We start from the raw sequence: 19,775 nt of genomic DNA on the forward strand, positions 1-19,775 counted from the left end.
TTGGAAGCAGTAATTATGCACAAACTCTGTATCTCGCCTACAAGGTAAATACATCTAAAAGTTTTCTAAGTTTTGAACAGCCGCACTTTTCACTTATTGGACATTTATCTTTGGTATATCATTATGATTTCAAACTAAACATTCCTAAGTGATGTACAGCTTAATCCAAATATGTACTTGTGTTTGATAAATGTTACAAAAGACTATTGTCTCATGCTTGGTTCCACCAGTACTTCGATTTTACGTTGGCCTACTACCTTTCCATTGGGCGTATTGCCAATGACAACAAAACATTTATCTTTGTTTCTTTTGATTTATTTAAAAAGGGCCTGGGGCATTTTCAATTCGTCGATGTCGTGACACTCACACTGTTTAGAGTTCTATCTATACCCCATTTAATACTTATGCTAACATAAGTTTTTTTCTGGCTTCAGTTTTTATTCAATTTGGAGGGTGACGATTTGGTGGAGACAATAAAGGGTAAACACACCACACGTGTTGTACGGACGGTCAGTGAGATGACAATGACACATGTAAGTCATATTTTCGTTGTCATTCATAGGCTTTTGACGTGTATTTATGTATGTAATTTGATTCTTGAATCCGAAAGTCATATTATTATGTATAAAGGCTCGAAAAATCAGTATTTTGTTGAATAAATTATTCATTTCTTTTGGGAAATCCTGTTCCTTTTTTTGCCATTAAATTGTTTAGGTTGTGTAGACTGTAGGAAAATATTAAGCAGATATAGCTACAGATAAATTATCTCATATGTAGGACAAAATCTCCCTACAAATTATTTATGACTACATCCCTTGTCAAAAGAGGACAAATTGTGCACGTATAAATAACTCTTTGTATCAACCATAATCCACAGACATATGGAACATTTTTGCATACATCGTCTATACATGCAGAGCCCTGTGATTCGTTGATCTTAGGAATTTTTGCAAAATGTTTAAACACAATATTCAGCTTCAAACCTTTGTTTATTACGGCCTTTATGATTTTTTAATCATGTAGGTTTTGACAGCCGGTAACGTGACAGGAACGCGGACGTTTAAAAAGGTGTGATCGGGCGGAAGTTACAGGACATAGATAGATATATAGATATACACTATCCACAGCACAGGAAATGGCGGATTACTTTACTCTTAATATATGTTAAACACATTCCTACCCTGATATGTACTTGAAGATATAAATTTCATACATATTAACACTCCATCGTATGTTTCATCTGTAAGATATACTATTATTAGATTGTTAGCGATGGCCTTTCGCATACATCATTTGCAAAGATTCCATGGGACAACGGGTAACTGTTCGCGGGATCAGCATTTCAGTACTTTCAGCAGTAGCAGTTTTAGATCCGAGTCCACATACTGATTTGACCTAAAGAGTATATATGTTAACCACTACATCAGTGCCTTCAATGTCGTTGTAATAATTATTTTTCTAATCGCAATGGGTACATATGAGAACGTGCTATCCAAAAAAGACCATTGCACCGGCGTCTGATACTTGCATTAGTGTCGACAGGTTTGTCAGGTAGTCACATGGAACTCCTTCTCTCTTCTTCTAGATCATGACGATAACCCCTTACCTACGATTCCAATCCAAACAGATACAGTTTGAACACAGTGTTTTATCGGATAGTGCACTCAACTGAGGTCTGAAACGTGCATGTGCCGATAAAATAGTGCATAAAAAGGAAAGCACCGCACGTCACCAAGTGTGCTGACAATTCTCATGACTCTAGGCTACAGTCGACAAATATCGTTGCTACATGCCTTTCATACAACAACAACACCCTGAGAGGCGGCCGAAAACCTGATTGATAACAGACGAATATCACTTTTCATTTGTTTGGGTTTTCTCGTTGGTAGTGCAACTCTTGTACATGATAATGACCGTTATGTTTAATACTGGACATCTGCCATGTACAAGCAACTTATTTCCCCCATCAGTTGGTTCTGGTAGTGAGATTTATTCCATTTAATATTTTATTTGCTTATCAGAACATTTACTAATAAGCCTTTTACAAAAGCATGACTACACGATGGACTACAATTGAGTTAAAAAAAGACAACACCAGACTAGATATATATTTAGGGTTAGTCATCGATAACGGTTCTCACATGGAGTTTAAAACCACAACTTTTTGCGTTTGTGATGTAGCATAGGTCAAATTTCTCAGTTCACAGTAAGCAAAATTGCGCACACTGAGAATCTTGAAAGCGCCACGATGTTGTCAGTTTTGCCCAATCAGGTGCCAATTACCCAGGTAGCTGACAAGATCTCTGACAAACAGCCGCAGATGACCAGAGCGATATGAAGTCGAGAGCGTCAGTTTGAGCAAGATCAAAACTTGCGAAACCGGCCCCAATGGCTCAGTTAGTCGAGCGTCCCTTCGGTAGATCCAGGGTCAGTCCTGGATCGGGTCACACCTAAGACTTTAAAAGAGAAAGCTATAGCTTCTTCGCAGTATACTGGCTCGGGTTGGGCGGGCTTATTTCCCTTCGTTAAGTGGTCTCAGTGAAGCAGCGTTAGATAAAACAGCTGCAGAAGTCTGGCCTGCAACAAAGAGGTACTTATACTTACATGCACTCTAAGGACTCCTTCGTCGTCATACGGCTGAAAAATTCTTAAGTACAACGTTATAATCTAAGCGCTCACTCACTCACTGCCTACGACAAGACACTACATCAATGATGGAATTCCTCAAAATTCTGATGACCTCTTTGGTAGAAAGTTAAACCATTTTTATTTGCCATGGGTAGCAACTTTTCTGATTTTATTACCTCGTCATTTGGTCCACATTTGATTGTATGTGTTTGTGCATTGGGTTTAACATGGTATTTGACAATTTTTCAGCCACATGACGACGAGAAATAATAAGGTGTGTGTCCATGGCGTCAAAGTGCTGCCAACACTGAGGTATCATGCCCAAGACACCAGACGTGACACCCCAATTACTCAGATTAAGCTGTCTTCGGGCCAACCAGTTCTCTTTCCTTGATCTATAACTTTCATTGCTGAGCGAGACAGCAAAAAGTACCATTTTAAAAGTCTTTTTCATCCCGGGTCTCCTGAATTCGTGGACGACACGCTATCCATTAGCCTACCAAAGCCGTTCAAATCTGCTTGTACACCTATTATGTGTTGCGAAAAACGCATTTCTTCACAGAAATATTTTAAAAACCAAAACTGGACATGAATAAAGCTTATGTGTTATTATTCACTCTTTGTCTACACAACTCATTCATATGTTCAATAATTCGAAGCCCTCATTGGTGAACAGTAAAATTAACTCAAGTTATTAGATCAGTCTCACAAATTTACTCAATTAGTTTTACTAATTTCCTAAATCACGGTCTGGAAGCGATGTCTTTAACAAATTCACGTCATAAAAATATGACCAAAGGTTGGATTAAGGAAGTTTCCTCAAATTGCCCGCTCACTCTGAGCCGGCTGCGTCCTTGTGTCAGTGGTATTATCACCGAATATCAGCCGAGGCGCGGTGGTTTCCTATTGGCGCAGTCCGGAGTTCCCCATCACTACACCTTACAGATATCATAGTCGTGCGTGCAATATAAATTAGAATTAAATCGGAATTTAAGATATGCGGATATCACTCAAATCCATCTCGTGCAAGGCCAAAAGTTCCATGTGAGCCATCTAAAAGATTGCTAATATAGCAGTATGTGAGCACTAACACAAAGACAACACGTAAATAAATTCAAAGATCAAAACGTGTTTAAAACACAAATTTTATTTACAATAAACATCACATCATATACATCAAACATGTGTTTTAAGATAATCAGTTGTCAGACACATTTCAACTTTTGTTGATTCTCCAACCTCTCCACTCTCTTCACATCACATCCGCCCAATCACGCCTTTTTAAACGTGCGCGATGCTGTCACGTCACCGACTGTCAAAACCTATAAAATAAAAGAATTCTTTTTATATACCGGTAGTAATGAAAATTTTAGTTTTCTGTTGCCCTAAATGCATATTTCGCTGAAATCATTTTAATGCATAAAAAGGAATTTTGTCTTGAAGTCGTTTCTAGGCGACCAAAATCATGGGCTAGCCCTTATTTAAAAACATACTTGATAAAAATAAGTTTCATAAATGAATTTGAAAATATAATGGAAAGGCGGCTGTGCACTCACATGTGTCATTGTGTTCCCATCGACCTTCCGTACAACCTGTGTGGTGTGTTTACCCTTTATTGTCTCCACCAAGTCGCCACCTTCCAAACTGAATAACAGCTGAAACAAGGAAAATATTACGTGAGTTTAAAATATTTTAAAAAGTTAGAGAGAGAGAGCCGTCATCGGTGTAATAGTCGAGGGTCGACACCACAAAGCCGATCGTCACTTAAGTCAATAATTAAATGTTTTTTCTACTGGAAGTTTAAGTTTAGGCTATTTTGTCTTCAGATAACGTAGTTGAGGTGGTCAAAAGTTTAAATTCCAAACATCACATTTAAGATTGTATTAAAATGTTGACTTAAGTAGGAAACGTTGTTGCTGTATCGGTTACAGGTCATTATCTGTGTAAAAGAAAACCTGAGGAAGGTTGGTGTCTATTGGGCCGTTCTCCACAAAAATATGAAAACTATATTTAGCCGATCTTAACACTGGGGATAACGCCAGAAGATTGATATCCATTGGGTCTTTCTCAACAGTGAGGAAAAACTCGGAATGCGCATTTTCCATTTGACCGTTATCAACCATGTCTTACTTATATGATACTGACATTTTCGACAGTGATCAAAACTGGAAAGAATCCGGATGGAAACCACCGCAGGTAGTCATGTCTCCGGCACACTTCCTGACGTAAAGCTGCAACTTGAACTGCGACACCTGGTGCCTAGGTGTGTCTGATTACATGAAATTACTCATAATATGCAGTATAAAGAACCATGGCAGTCCCACGGATTTATTTACCTTGCACGTTTGTCCCGAACAATATGTGAAGTCCACTTCATGTCCCAGAGTGCCTTTCTTCACCTGCTGATTGGAGGAGGTGGTGCCACTTTCAGTGATGGTGACGTCCTTTCCGGAAACTTCGATAGTCTCGTGCAAACCGGAAGAGAGTAACGCCATCGTCTTTTTCACATCATCTTCAGAAACGTCTGAAAAGATAAACAAAAATTTCTGAAAAGCTGGTACAACTGCATAAAATGGTAAAACTGGGATTACAATTTTCATCTGAAATTGGGCCACTGAAGTCAAGGGTTTATTCTACCTGTTCATCACGTTGGCTGTGTAAAGTTCTCAGATTAAATAAAATCTTTTTCCAAATCTTTGTAAAGAGAATGTTTAATACATCTGAAATGTAATCAGGCGACACGTGCCTTTAAAGTTTCTTTTGTCTCATATAGTTGCTGGTTTCCACATTCAAACAGCTACCATGCATTTACGGCAGTTTCACTGCAAACATTTTATGGTCAACATCTGTCAAAATCTATTAAAACATTAGTTTCAAAAACATCTAATAAAAGACCAAATCAAAAGTTATGATATGCATGAATAAAGCTTGCGAAACAGCTAAGTAACCAAAAGATGTAGGAAAAATTATTAGCTTATTTAAGATTACAAGATTCTGTCTAGTATTTGATCACACAAGCAAAGTCAGGGGAGTATCTGACAATATCTGATCTTGTTTGTGCAAACTACCTAGATAAAATAAAACCTTTCTCTGAACACTTTAAAACAAAATATTTACTGTCAAAGGCATTCAGTTGACTCAAAGGACGCAAAAAGAGGAATAAAAAGTAGGAAAGACACGTCCCAAATGCAAACAGTCGGCATCTGCTAATGAAGTCGTTTGTCTATTAAATATTTCCCGGTTTCCAGAAAAGAAAGTCGTTACTACATCTCAGTAGTTAGCATACATTTAGGACAACCTCTAATATGAATTGTCTGCGCACTTCTAGGCCTATACATATTGACGACGCCACCTATCAAAATCAGGACACTTACCCGTGGCCTTCAGGTAGTTTTCCATGTTCTCTGTGGCTGTCTGTTCCCACTTTCCAACGAATTTGTCCATGGCGACTGTTCAAGGTGAGTATAAGATCGGAAAGATCAGATAAATCTTGCTGTGGTGACTGCTCGCTTGTGACACCGCTGAGATTCTGTCCCTTTATATACGGTCCGGCCTGCTTTACTTTGGTAACACCTGTACAGATGTGACCTGCACCCACGGGCGACTCACCACACTTCGCCACTCCCATTTCAATCTCGCTAACCAAAACTTCAACGCAGCACTTGTTTAAAGTAAACAGGGTTTTATTTCATCTTACGCCTGTCAAGCCATACACTACTTATCGGGACGGATGGGTCAATAAAACATTAAACCAAACAAGCCAATCTTACAATCGTCATTGGGATCAGTAAGACAGTTGTCTTGTCTTTAAAACAAGTATTCGTATTTGTACAAAGAAAAAACTGTATTGCATGTAAAGACATTGAATACTACTAATGCACAACTAATTTGTAGGTATTGACTTCAACGTGAGACGTGACGTTATTTCTAGAAGTATTTCTTTCTCTCCCTCACTTTGTAACATTCTAATTTTGCTCTTACACGTCACAAGAACTTGTTACACTTGTTTTAATATTTTGAATGTGTACTGTGTTATGGGGTGGTATAATAAAAACAGCAGAGAAAAGGCTCGTGACTGAGCAGCAGTTTGGTTGACGGCTGGTATACGAAAGTCTGTGATGACGTCTAGATCCAAACGATTATTATCCTCAACCGAAAAAATTACCAGTGAAACGAGTACATAATCTCACTTAGCTAACCAGCTCGTTCTTCAATTCGTCATGTTCTGTCAAGTGGTGTGAATCAATTTTTCTGTCACCATTATCTGTATAAGTTTTACTAAAACCTTCTCGTTTATATGGATTCTCTTTTCATCAAAGCTGACTCATGCTGCCATAGAGGCCATAAAAGTTTGTGTGGACCAGTATGGCCGAGCAATGTTAGCAATGTTATATCGAAAAATCAGGATTTGTGTTATTCGCACTACGACAGAAGTGACCATTTTACAAATACTGATATCAGTGTGCTGTCACTGTAAATGCTTGACACAAACCAATAGACGTTGCTATTTGTTTTCATTGCCCAAATCCAGATAAAATAAACCTGCTATATAGGCGACGCCCTCAAAAAATTCAAATATAGAGTCGAAGTCGACTGTGTAGAACGTTTGCTGAACATGCTACCCGCCTACACGGTCAACCAGAATACTGTCGCTGTAATGTTGATCATCGCATGGAACACCCTTGGAGGCATGTCCCATGGAGGAAATCATTTGTGTTAGACGGCACAAGGGTCGTGTATCAGGTTTCACTTGGTACGCACGGCAGGTTTCACCTTTTACGCACGCGAGACGGTTTTGTTACGTATAAATGTAAACACCTTTAAAACAGCTGTTGATGGTCTAAATGGTAATTGTTAACATTTGTTTGTTTGCTTTCTACTCTTGTATTGACCTTCCAGGCCGATGCGTAAGCTAGAACTTGACAGTCCTTTGATGAAATAAAATACTGTATACCTTAAACGGGTGTTTTTGTAAATCTTTAGTGCGAGACATTGAATGGGCGCGTCGAAATATTGGGGGAGTAGCCTTTGAGGGGGGGGGGGGGGAATGTGAGACACACCGGTGCAAGTCAGACTATATATAACAGGACAGAATCTCAGCAATGTCACAGACGAACAATATCTACAGCAGATCTTGCCCATAGTGTCCTGACATTAAACAGTCGTCATGGACAAATTCGTTGGAACGTGGGAACAGACAGCTACAGAGAACATGGAAAACTACCTGAAGGCCACAGGTAAGTGTCCTGTGTTCACGACACAGCATTCATCCTGCACATCCGCACACTGTTTTCAGTAAAAGATGTCATAAATGTTGTCATACGTATGTTAACAACATACGTTAGAGCTTTATTTTCTGTCAGACAAGCGACTGTACCAATGCTAATTGATGCCATTTGATGGTATTACCTCGCCTGCATTTTTGAACGCACATGTAAAAATCAAAATGAATTTTTTACTCTGTATATACTCTGTATTTATCTTTGCAGATGTTTCCGACACTGGCGTCAAGAAGGCGATGGAATTACTTGGTTCCGGTTTGCACACGAGATTATCGAGGTTTCCGGAAATGACATCACCATCACTGAAAGTGGCACCACATCCTCTCAATCAGCAGGTGAAGAAAGGCACTCTGGGACAGGAAGTGGACCTTCACATACCACTCGGGGCAGACCTGCCAAGGTACATTGAATCTATAAGAGTTCTAGAATTGTTCAACAGCTGACGCGACTCATTTTACCTTAGGCTATTTGAAGCAGTAATTATGCACAAACTCTGTATCTCGCTTACAAGGTAAATACATCTAAAAGTTTTCTAATTTTTGAACAGCCGCACTTTTCACTTATTGGACATTTATCTTTGGTATATCTTTATGCTTTCAAACTAAACGTTCCTCAGTGATGTACAGCTTAATCCAAATAGTACTTGTGTTTGATAAATGTTACAAAAGATTATTGTCTCATGCTTGGTTCCACCGGTACTTTCGATTTTACATTGGCCTACTACCTTTCCACTGGGCGTATTGCCAATGACAGCAAAACATTTATCTTTGTTTGATTTATTTTATTTGAAAAGGGCCTAGGGCATTTTCAATTCGCCGATGTCGGGACACTCACACTGTTTAGAGTCCTATCTATACCCCATTTGATATTTGTGCTAACATAATGTTTTTTCTGGCTTCAGTTGTTATTCAGTTTGGAGGGTGACGATTTGGTGGAGACAATAAAGGGGAAACGCACCACACATGTTGTACGGACGGTCAGTGAGATGACAATGACACATGTAAGTCATATTTTCGTTGTCATTCATAGGCTTCTGACGAGTATTTATGTATGTAATTTGATTCTTGAATCCGAAAGTCATATTATTATGTATAAAGGCTCGAAAAATCAGTATTTTGTTGAATAAATTATTCATTTCTTTTGGAAAATCCTGTTCCTTTTCTTGCCATTAAGTTGTTTAGGTTTTGTAGACAGTAGGCAAATATTACGCAGATATAGCTACAGATAAATTATCTCAGATGTAGGACAAAATCTCCGTACAAATTATTTATGACTACATCCCTTGTCAAAAGAAGACAAATTGTGCACGTATAAATAACTCTATGTGTCAACCATAATCCACAGATGTATAGAACATATAGACTTTTTGCGTACATCGTCTATACATGCAGAGCCCTGTGATTCGTTGATCTTAGGAATTTTGGCAAAATGTTTAAACACAATATTCACATTTAAACCTTTGTTTATTATTGTCTTTATGGCATGGAAATAAAATGCATTTTTTATCATGTAGGTTTTGACAGCCGGTAACGTGAGAGGAACGCGGACGTTTAAAAAGGTGTGATTGGGCGGAAGTTACAAGACCCGGATGTAGATACACACTATCCGCAGCACCGGAAATGGCGGATTATTTTACACTTAATATATCTTAAACACATTCCTACACTGATGTGTACTTCAGAAAATAAATTTCATATATATTAACACTCCATCGTATATTTCATCTGTAAGATATACTATTATTGGCTTGTTAGCGATGGCCTTTCGCATACACCATTTACAAGATTCCATGAGACCACGGGTAACAGTTCGCGGGATCAGCATTTCAGTACTTTCAGCTGTAGCAGTTTTAGATCCGAGTCCACATACTGATTTGACCTAAAGAGTATATATGTTAACCACTACATCAGTGCCTTCAATGTCGTTGTAATGATGATTTTTCTTATCGCTATGGGTACATGTCAGAACGTGCTAGGCCATTGCACCGGCGTCTGATACTTGCATTAGTGTCGACAGATTTGTCAGGTTGTCACATGGAACTCCTTCTCTCTCCTTCTGGATTATTTCGATAACCCCTTATCTACGATTCCGATCCACACAGATGCAGTTTGAACATAGTGTGTTATCGGATAGTGCACTCCGTTGATGGTTTACACTGAACTCAAAATATGTCACTTGTCAACTGAGGTCTGAAACGTGCATGTGCCGATAAAATAGTGCATAAAAAGGAAAGCACTGCACGTCACCAGGTGTACTGACAACTCTCATGACTCTAGGCTACAGCCGACAAATATCGTTACTACATGGTTTTCATATAACAACACCCTGAAAGGCGGCCGAAACCTGATTGATTTACAGACGAATATCACTTTTCACTTGTTGGGATTTTCACGTTGGTTGTGTCACTATAGGCACTTGATAATGACCGTTATGTTTAATACTGGACATCTGCCATGTACAAGCAAATTATTTCCCCCATCAGTTGGTTCTGGTAGTGAGATTTATTCTATTTAATGTTTTATGTGCTTTTTTGCGTTTGTGATGCAGCATAAGTCAAATTTCTCAGTTCACAGTAAGCAAAATTGCGGACACTGAGAATCTCGAAAGCGCCACCATGTTGTCAGTTTTGCCCAGTTACCCAGTTACCCAAGTAGCTGACAAGATCTCTGACAAACAGCCCCAGATGACCAGCGCGATATGAAGTCGAGAGCGTCAGTTTGAACGAGACCAAAACTTGCAAAACCGGCCACAATGGCTCAGTTGGTCGAGCGTCCCTTCAGGTAGATGCAGGGCCAGTCCTGGGTAGGGTCACACCTAAAAGAAAAAGCTATAGCTTCTTTGCAGTATAATGGCTCGGGTGGTGCGCTTACTTCCTTTTGTTAATTGGTCTCAGTGAAGCAGCGTTAGATAAAGCAGCTGCGGAAATCTGGCCTTCAACAAAGAGGTACTTATACTTATATGCACTCTAAGGACTCCTTCGTCGTCATATTTTCTGAAAAATTGTTATGTACAAGGTTAAAATCTAAGCGCTCACTCACTCACGGCCTACGAGAAGACACTAGATCAATGATGGAATTCCTCAAAATTCTGATGACCTCTTTGTAAGAAAGTTAAACCATTTTCATTTGCCATGGGTAGCAACTTTTGCCATCTTATTACCTCGTCATTTGGTCCACATTTGATTGTACGTGTTCGTGCCTTGGGTTTAACATGGCATTTGACAATTTTTCAGCCACAAGAGGACGAGGAGTAATAAGGTGTGTGTCCATGGCGTCAAAGTGCTGCCAACACTGAGGTATCATGCCCAAGACACCAGACGTGACACCCCAATTACTCAGATTACTCTATCTCCGGGCCAACCAGTTCTCTTTCTTTGATCTATAACTTTCATTGCCGGGCGAGACAGCAAAAAGTACCATTTTAAAAGTCTTTTTGACCCCGGGTCTCCTGAATTCGTGGACGACACGCTATCCATTAGCCTACCAAAGCCGTTCAAATCTGATTGTACACCTATTATGTGTTGGGAAAAACGCATTTCTTCACAGAAATATTTTAAAAACTAAAACTGGACATGAAAAAAGCTTATGTGTTATTATTCACTACTTGTCTACACATCTCATTCATATGTTCAATAATTCGAAGCCCTCATTGGTGAACAGTAAAATTTGCTCAAGTTCCTACCTAAGTCTCACAAATTTAGTCAATTAGTTTTACTAATTTCCTAAATCACGGTCTGGAAGCGATGTCTTTAACAAATTCATGTCATAAAAATATGACCGAATGTTGGATTAAGGAAGTTTCCTCAAATTGCCCGCTCGCTCTGAGCCGGCTGCGTCTTTGTGTCAGTGGTATTGTCACCAAATATCAGCCAAAGCGCGGTGGTTTCCTATTGGCGCAGTCCGGAGTTCCCCATCACTACACCTTACAGATATCATAGTCGTGCGTGCAATATAAATTAGAATTTAATCGAAATTTAAATATGCGGATATCACTCAAGTCCATCTCGTGCAAGGCCAAAACTTCCATGTGAGCAATCTAAAATATTGCTAATATAGCAGTATGTGAGCTCTAACACAAAGACAACACGTAAATAAATTCAAAGATCAAAACGTGTTTAAAACACAAATTTTATTTACAATAAACATCACATCATATACATCAAACATGTGTTTTAAGATAATATGTTGTCAGACACTTTTCAACTTTTGTTGATTCTCCAACCTCTCCACTCTCTTCACATCACATCCGCCCAATCACGCCTTTTTAAACGTCCGCGATGCTGTCACGTTACCGACTGTCAAAACCTATAAAATAAAAGAATTCTTTTTATATACCCGTAGTAATGAAAATTTTAGTTTTCTGTTGCCCTAAATGCATATTTCGCTGAAATCATTTTAATGCATAAAAGGGAATTTTGTCTTGAAGTCGTTTCTAGGCGACCAAAGTCATGAAAATGTAATAGAAAGGCGGCTGTGCACTCACATGTGTCATTGTGTTCCCATCGACCTTCCGTACAACCTGTGTGGTGTGTTTACCCTTCATTGTCTCCACCAAGTTGTCACCCTCCAAACTGAATAACAGCTGAAACAAGGAAAATATTACGTGAGTTTAAAATATTTTAAAAGTTCTACAGAGAGAACCGTCAGCTGTGTAATAATCGAGGGCCGACACTACAAAGCCGATCGTGACTTAAGTCAAAGATAAAATGTTTTTTCTACTGGAAGTTTAAGTTTAGACTATTTTGTCTTCAGATAACGTAGTTGAGGTGGTCAAAAGTTTAAATTCCAAACATCACATTTAAGATTGTATTAAAATGTTGACTTAAGTAGGAAACGTTGTTGCTGCATCGGTTACAGGTCATTATCTTTATGAAAGAAAACCTGAGGAAGGTTGGTGTCTATTGGGCCGTTCTCGACAAAAATATGAAAACTATATTTAGCCGATCTTAACACTAGGGATAACGCCAGAAAGATTGATATGCATGGGGCCTTTCTCAACAGTGAGGAAAAACTCGGAATGCGCATTTTCCATTTGACCGTTCTCAACCATGTCTTACTTATATGATACTAATATTTTTGACTGTGATCAAAACTGGAAAGAAGCCGGATGGAAACCACCGCAAGTATTCATGGCTCCGGCACAGTTCCTGACGTAAGGCTGCAACTTGAACTGCGACACCTGTTGCCTAGGTGTGTCTAATTACACGAAATTACTCAAAATATGCAGCATAAAGAACCACGGATTTATTTACCTTGCATGTTTGCCCAAAGCAGTATGTGAAGTCCACTTCCTGTCCTAGAGTGCCTTTCTTCACCTGTTGATTGGAGGAGGTGGTGCCACTTTCAGTGATGGTGACGTCCTTTCCGGAAACTTCGATAGTCTCGTTCAAACCGGAAGCGAGTAACGCCATCGTCTTTTTCACATCATCTTCAGAAACGTCTGAAAAGACAAAGAAAAATTTCTGAAAACCTGGTGCAACTACATAGAATGGAAAGACTTGGATTACAATTTTCATCTGGAATTTAGTCGCTGAAGAGAATGTTTGATACATCTGAAAATGCAATCAGGTGACACGTGCCTTTAAAGTCTCTTTTGTCTCATATAGTTGCTGGTTTCCACATTCAAACAGCTACCATGAATTTACGGCATCTATCAAAGTCTATTAAACATTAGTTTCACAAACATCTAATAAAAAACCAAATCAAAAGTTATGATAGACATGAATAAAGCTTGAAAAACAGCTATGCACCACAAAAATGTAGGAAAATTTTTTTTATCTTATTAAGATTACAAGGTTCTATGTGGTATTTGGTCACACAAGCAAAGTCAGGGGACTATCTGACAATATCTGATCTTGTTTGTGCAAACTACCTAGATAAAATAAAACCTTTTACTGAACACTTTAAAACAAAATATTTACTGTCAATGGCATTCAGTTGTCTGAAAGGACGCAAAAAGAGGAATAAAAGGAGTGGAAAAACACGTCCGAAATGCCAACAGTCGGCATCTGCTAATGAAGTCGTTTGTCTATTAAATATTTCCCTGTTTTCGGAAAAGAAAGTCGTTACTACATCGCAGGAGTTAACATACATTTAGGAGAGCCTCTAATATGAACTGTCTGCGCACTTCCAGGTCTATACATATTGTCGACACCACCTGTCAAAGTCAGGACACTTACCCGTGGCCTTCAGGTAGTTTTCCATGTTCTCTGTGGCTGTCTGTTCCCACTTTCCAACGAATTTGTCCATGGCGACTGTTCAAAGTGAGTACAAGATCGGAAAGATCAGATAAATCTGGTGACTGCTCGCTTGTGACACCGCTGAGATTCTGTCCCGTTATATACGGTCCGGCCTGCTTTACTTTGGTAACACCTGTACAGGCGTGACCTGCACCCACGAGCGACTCACCACACTTCGCCATGCCCATTTCAATCTCGCTGACCAAAGGTTTAATGCAGCACGTGTTTAAAGTAAACAGGGTTTAATTTCATCTTACGCCTGTCAAGCCATACACTACATATCGGGACGGATGGATCAATAAAAAATTAAACCAAACAAGCCAATTTTTACAATCATCATTTGGACCAATGACAGTTGTCTTGTAACTACTTGTTGTCTAATACTACACAACTTATTTGTAGGTATTGACTTCAACGTGAGACGTGACGTTATTTCTTGAAGTATTTCTTTCTCTCCCTCGCCTTCTAACATTCCAATTTTGCTCTTACACGTCACAACAACTTGTCACACTTGTGTTAACATTGTGAATGTGTGTTGTGTTATTGGGTTGTGTAATAAAACCAGAAGAGAAAAGGCTCGTGATTATGCAGCCTTTGGTTGACGGCTGGTATATGAAAGTCTGTATTGACGTCTAGATCCAAACGATTATTATCCTGGACCGAAAGAATTATCAGTGAAACGAGTACATAATCTCACTTAGCTAACCAGCTCGTTCTTCAATTCGTCATGTTCTAAGTGGTGTGAATAAATTTTTCTGTCGCCACTATATGCATAAGTTTTAATAAAACCTTCTCGTTTATATGGATTCTCTTTTCATCAAAGCTGACTCATGCTGCCATACAGGCCATAAAAGTTTGTGTGGACCAGTATGGCCGAGCAATGTTAGCAATGTTATATCGAAAAATCAGGATTTGTGTTATTCGCACTACGACAGTAGTGACCATTTTACAAATACTGATATCAGTGTGCTGTCACTGTAAATGCTTGACACAAAACCGTCAAAAAATTCAAATATAGAGTCGACTGTGTAGAACGTTTGCTGAACATGCTAACCGCCTACACGGTCAACCAGAATATGTTCGCTGTAATGTTGATCATCGCATGGAACACTGTTGGAGGCATGTCCCATGGAGGAAATCATTTGTGTTAGACGGCACAAGGGTCGTGTAACAGGTTTCACTTGGTACGCACGGCAGGTTTCACTTTGTACGCACGTGAGACAGTTTTATTACGTATAAATATAAATACCTTTAAAATAGCTGTTGATGGTCTAAATGGTAATTGTTAACATTTGTTTGTTTGCTTTCTACTCTTGTATTGACCTTCCAGGCCGATGCGTAAGCTAGAACTTGACAGTCCTTTGATGAAATAAAATACTGTATACGTTAAACGGGTTTTGTTGTAATTTTTTAGTGGGAGAGATTGAATGGGCTCGGCGAAGTGTTGGGGAAGTAGCCTTTGAGGCAGGGGGTGTGGGGGGGAGGTGGGGGAGATGTGAGACACACCTCTGCAAGTCAGACCGTATATAACAGGACAGAATCTCAGCAATGTCACAGACGAACATTATCTACAGCAGATCTTGCCCATAGTGTACTCATATTAAACAGTTGCCATGGACAAATTCGTTGGAAAGTGGGAACAGACAGCTACAGAGAACATGGAAAACTACCTGAAGGTCATAGGTAAGTGTCCTGTGTTCACGACACAGCTTTGGTCCTGAACATCCGCAGACTGTTCTCAGTAAAAGATGTCATAAATGTTGTCATACGTAAGAGCTTTATTTTCTGTCAGACAAGCGACTGTACCAATGCTGATTGATGCCATTTGATGGTTTTGCCTTCCTGCATTTCAAACGTACATGTAAAAATCAAAATGAAATTTTTACTTATCTGGTCCATGGGCAGAACAGTAGTTTTTTTACATTTGGCTGCAGCAATTTGTAGTACAAAGTGAGTGTTTATTGTGGCAATTTATACAAAGTAAAACACAGTTAGAATAAATTCTTTTCTCTGTTCTACTTACCCAAAATTTATTTTATAATAGATTTTTTTTACATTAGTTTTTTTAAGGAACAGGAGTTATGGAAAAACTCTAAATTTATCTTTGCAGATGTTTCCGACACTGGTGTCAAGACGGCGATGGAGTTACTGGGTTCCGGTTTGCACGAGATTATCGAGATTTCCGCAAATGAGATCACCATCACTGATAGTGGCACCACATCCTCCAATCAGCAGGTGAAAAAAGGCACTCTGGGACAGGAAGTGGACTTCACATACCACTCGGGGCAGACCTGCAAGGTACATGAATCTATAAGAGTTCTAGAATTGTTCAACAGCTGACGCGAACTCATTTTACCTTAGGCTATTTGAAGCAGTAATTATGCACAAACTCTGTATCTCGCTTACAAGGTAAATACATCTAAAAGATTTCTAATTTTTGAACAGCCGCACTTTTCACTTATTGGACATTTATCTTTGGTATATCTTTATGCTTTCAAACTAAACATTCCTCAGTAATGTACAGCTTAATCCAAATATGTACTTGTGTTTGATAAATGTTACAAAAGATTATTGTCTCATGCTTGGTTCCACCGGTACTTCGATTTTACATTGGCCTAGTACCTTTCCACTGGGCGTATTGCCAATGACAATCAAGCAAAACATTTATCTTTGTTTGATTTATTTTATTTGAAAAGGGCCTAGGGCATTTTCAATTCGCCGATGTCGGGACACTCACACTGTTTAGAGTTCTATCTATACCCCATTTGATATTTGTGCTAACATAATGTTTTTTCTGGCTTCAGTTGTTATTCAATTTGGAGGGTGACGATTTGGTGGAGACAATAAAGGGGAAACGCACCACACATGTTGTACGGACGGTCAGTGAGATGACAATGACACATGTAAGTCATATTTTCGTTGTCATTCATAGGCTTTTGACGAGTATTTATGTATGTAATTTGATTCTTGAATCCAAAAGTCATATTATTATGTATAAAGGCTCGAAAAATCAGTATTTTGTTGAATAAATTATTCATTTCTTTTGGGAAATCCTGTTCCTTTTCTTACCATTTAATTGTTTAGGTTTTGTAGACCGTAGGCAAATATTAGGCAGATATAGCTACAGATAAATTATCTCAGACGTAGAACAAAATCTCCATACGAATTATTTATGACTACATCCCTTGTCAAAAGAGGACAAATTGTGCACGTATCAATAACTCTTTGTATCAACCATAACCCACAGACATATGGAACATTTTTGCGTACATCGTCTATACATGCAGAGCCCTGTGATTCGTTGATCTTAGGAATTTTTGCAAAATGTTTAAACACAATATTCAGCTTCAAACCTTTGTTTATTCCGGCCTTTATGGCGGGGAAATATAATGCATTTTTTAATCCTGTAGGTTTTGACAGCCGGTGACGTGAGAGGAACACGGACGTTTAAAAAGGTGTGATTGGGCGGAAGTTACAAGACCCGGATGTAGATACACATGACCCACACCACCGGAAATGGCGGATTACTTTACTCTTAATATATCTTAAACACATTTCTACACTGGTGTGTACTTCAGGAAATAAATTTGATATATATTAACACTCCATCGTATATTTCATCTGTAAGATATACTATTATTGGATTGTTAGCGATGGCCTTTCGCATACACCATTTGCAAAGATTCCATGGAACCACGGGTAACAGTTCGCGGGATCAGCATTTCAGTACTTTAAGGAGTTAGCAGTTTTAGATCCGAGTCCACATACTGTTTTGACCTAAAGAGTATATATGTTAACCATTACATCAGTGCCTTCAATGTCGTTGTAATGATGATTTTTCTAATCGCAATGGGTACATGTGAGAACGTGCTACAAAACGAAAAGACCATTGCACCGGCGTCTGATAATTGCATTAGTGACAGATTTGTCAGGTTGTCACATGGAACTCCTTCTCTCTCCTTCTACATCATGGCGATAACCCCTTTACCTACGATTCCGATCCACGCAGACACATTTTGAACACAGTGTGTTATCGGACAGTGCACTCCGTTGATGATTTACACTGAACTCAAAATATGTCACTTGTCAACTGAGGTCTGAAACGTGCATGTGCCGATAAAATAGTGCATAAAAAGGAAAGCACCGAACGTCACCGAGTGTGCTGACAACTGTCATGACTCTAGGCTACAGCCGACAAATATCGTTGCTACATGGCTTTCATACAACAACAACACTCTGAGAGGCGGCCGAAAACCTGATTGATAACAGACGAATATCAATTTCACTTGTTTGGGTTTTCTCGTTGGTAGTGCAACTCTTGTACACGGCATTGACCGCTATGTTTAATACTGGACATTTGCGGTGTACAAGCAACTTATTTCCCCTATCAGTTGGTTCTGCTAGTGAGATTTATTCCATTTAATGTTTTATGTGCTTATCAGAACATTTACTAATAAGCCTTTTACAAAAGCATGACTACACGATGTACTACAATTGAGTTAAAAAAAGACAACACCAGACTAGATATGGTATTTAGGGTTAGGCATCGATAACGGTTCTCACATGGAGTTGTCACAACTTTTTGCGTTTGTGATGTAGCATGAGTGAAATTTCTCAGTTCACAGTAAGCAAAATTGTGCACACTGAGAATCTCGAAAGCGCCACGTTGTTGTCAGTTTTGCCCAATCAGGTGAAAGTTACCCGGGGAGCGGACAAGATCTTTGACAAACAGCCCCAGATGACCAGCGCGATATGAAGTCGAGAGCGTCAGTTTGAGCGAGACCAAAACCTGCGAAACCGGCCACAATGGCTCAGTTGGTCGAGCGTCCCTTCGGTAGATCCAGGGTCAGTCCTGGGTAGGGTCACACCTAAGACTTTTAATGAGAAAGCTATAACTTCTTCGCAATATATTTGCTCGCGTGGGGCTTATTTCCCTTCGTTAAGTGGTCTCAGTGAAGCAGCGTTAGATAAAACAGCTGCGGAAATCTGACCTCCAACAAAGAGGTACTTATACTTATATGCACTCTAAGGACTCCTTCGTCGTCATACGGCTGAAAAATTGTTATATACAAGGTTAAAATCTAAGCGCTGACTCACTCACGGCCTACGACAAGACACTAGATCAATGATGGAATTCCTCAAAATTCTGATGACCTGTTTGGTAGAAAGTTAAAACATTTTGATTTGCCATGGGTAGCAACTTTTCCGATCTTATTACCTCGTCATTTGGAGCACATTTGATTGTACGTATTCATGCCTTGGGTTTAACATCGCATTTGACAATTTTTCAGCCACATGACGACGAGAAATAATAAGGTGTGTGTCCATAAAGTGCTGCCAACACTGAGGTATCATGCCCAAGACACCAGACGTGACACCCCAATTACTCAGATTACTCTGTCTCCGGGCCAACCAGTTCTCTTTCCTTAATCTATAACTTTCATTGCTGAGCGAGACAGCAAAAAGTACCATTTTAAAAGTCTTTTTGATCTCGGGTCTCCTGAATTCGTGGACAACACGCTATCCATTAGCATACCAAAGCCGTTCAAATCTGATTGTACACCTATCATGTGTTGCCAAAAACGCATTTCTTCACAGAAATATTTTTAAAACTGAAAGTGGACATG

General features: G+C 39.2%; 1 protein-coding gene and 1 long non-coding RNA gene across 2 annotated transcripts in view; both read right to left on the bottom strand.

Moving 5' to 3' along the window:
* The window catches only part of LOC135477249 (fatty acid-binding protein 1-like), a 91,321-nt gene that overhangs the window by 22,769 nt on the left and 48,777 nt on the right, over positions 1 to 19,775 (bottom strand). The window lies entirely within an intron of this gene.
* Positions 3,867 to 13,275, bottom strand: LOC135476304 (uncharacterized). The gene is made up of 3 exons (XR_010445113.1): positions 13,162 to 13,275; positions 4,185 to 4,283; positions 3,867 to 3,950 (listed from the first exon to the last, which is right to left on the bottom strand). It is a non-coding gene; the product is annotated as an uncharacterized LOC135476304 (long non-coding RNA).

This window comes from Liolophura sinensis, chromosome 10 (genome assembly GCF_032854445.1).
Source record: "Liolophura sinensis isolate JHLJ2023 chromosome 10, CUHK_Ljap_v2, whole genome shotgun sequence".
NCBI classification, from domain to species: domain Eukaryota; kingdom Metazoa; phylum Mollusca; class Polyplacophora; order Chitonida; family Chitonidae; genus Liolophura; species Liolophura sinensis.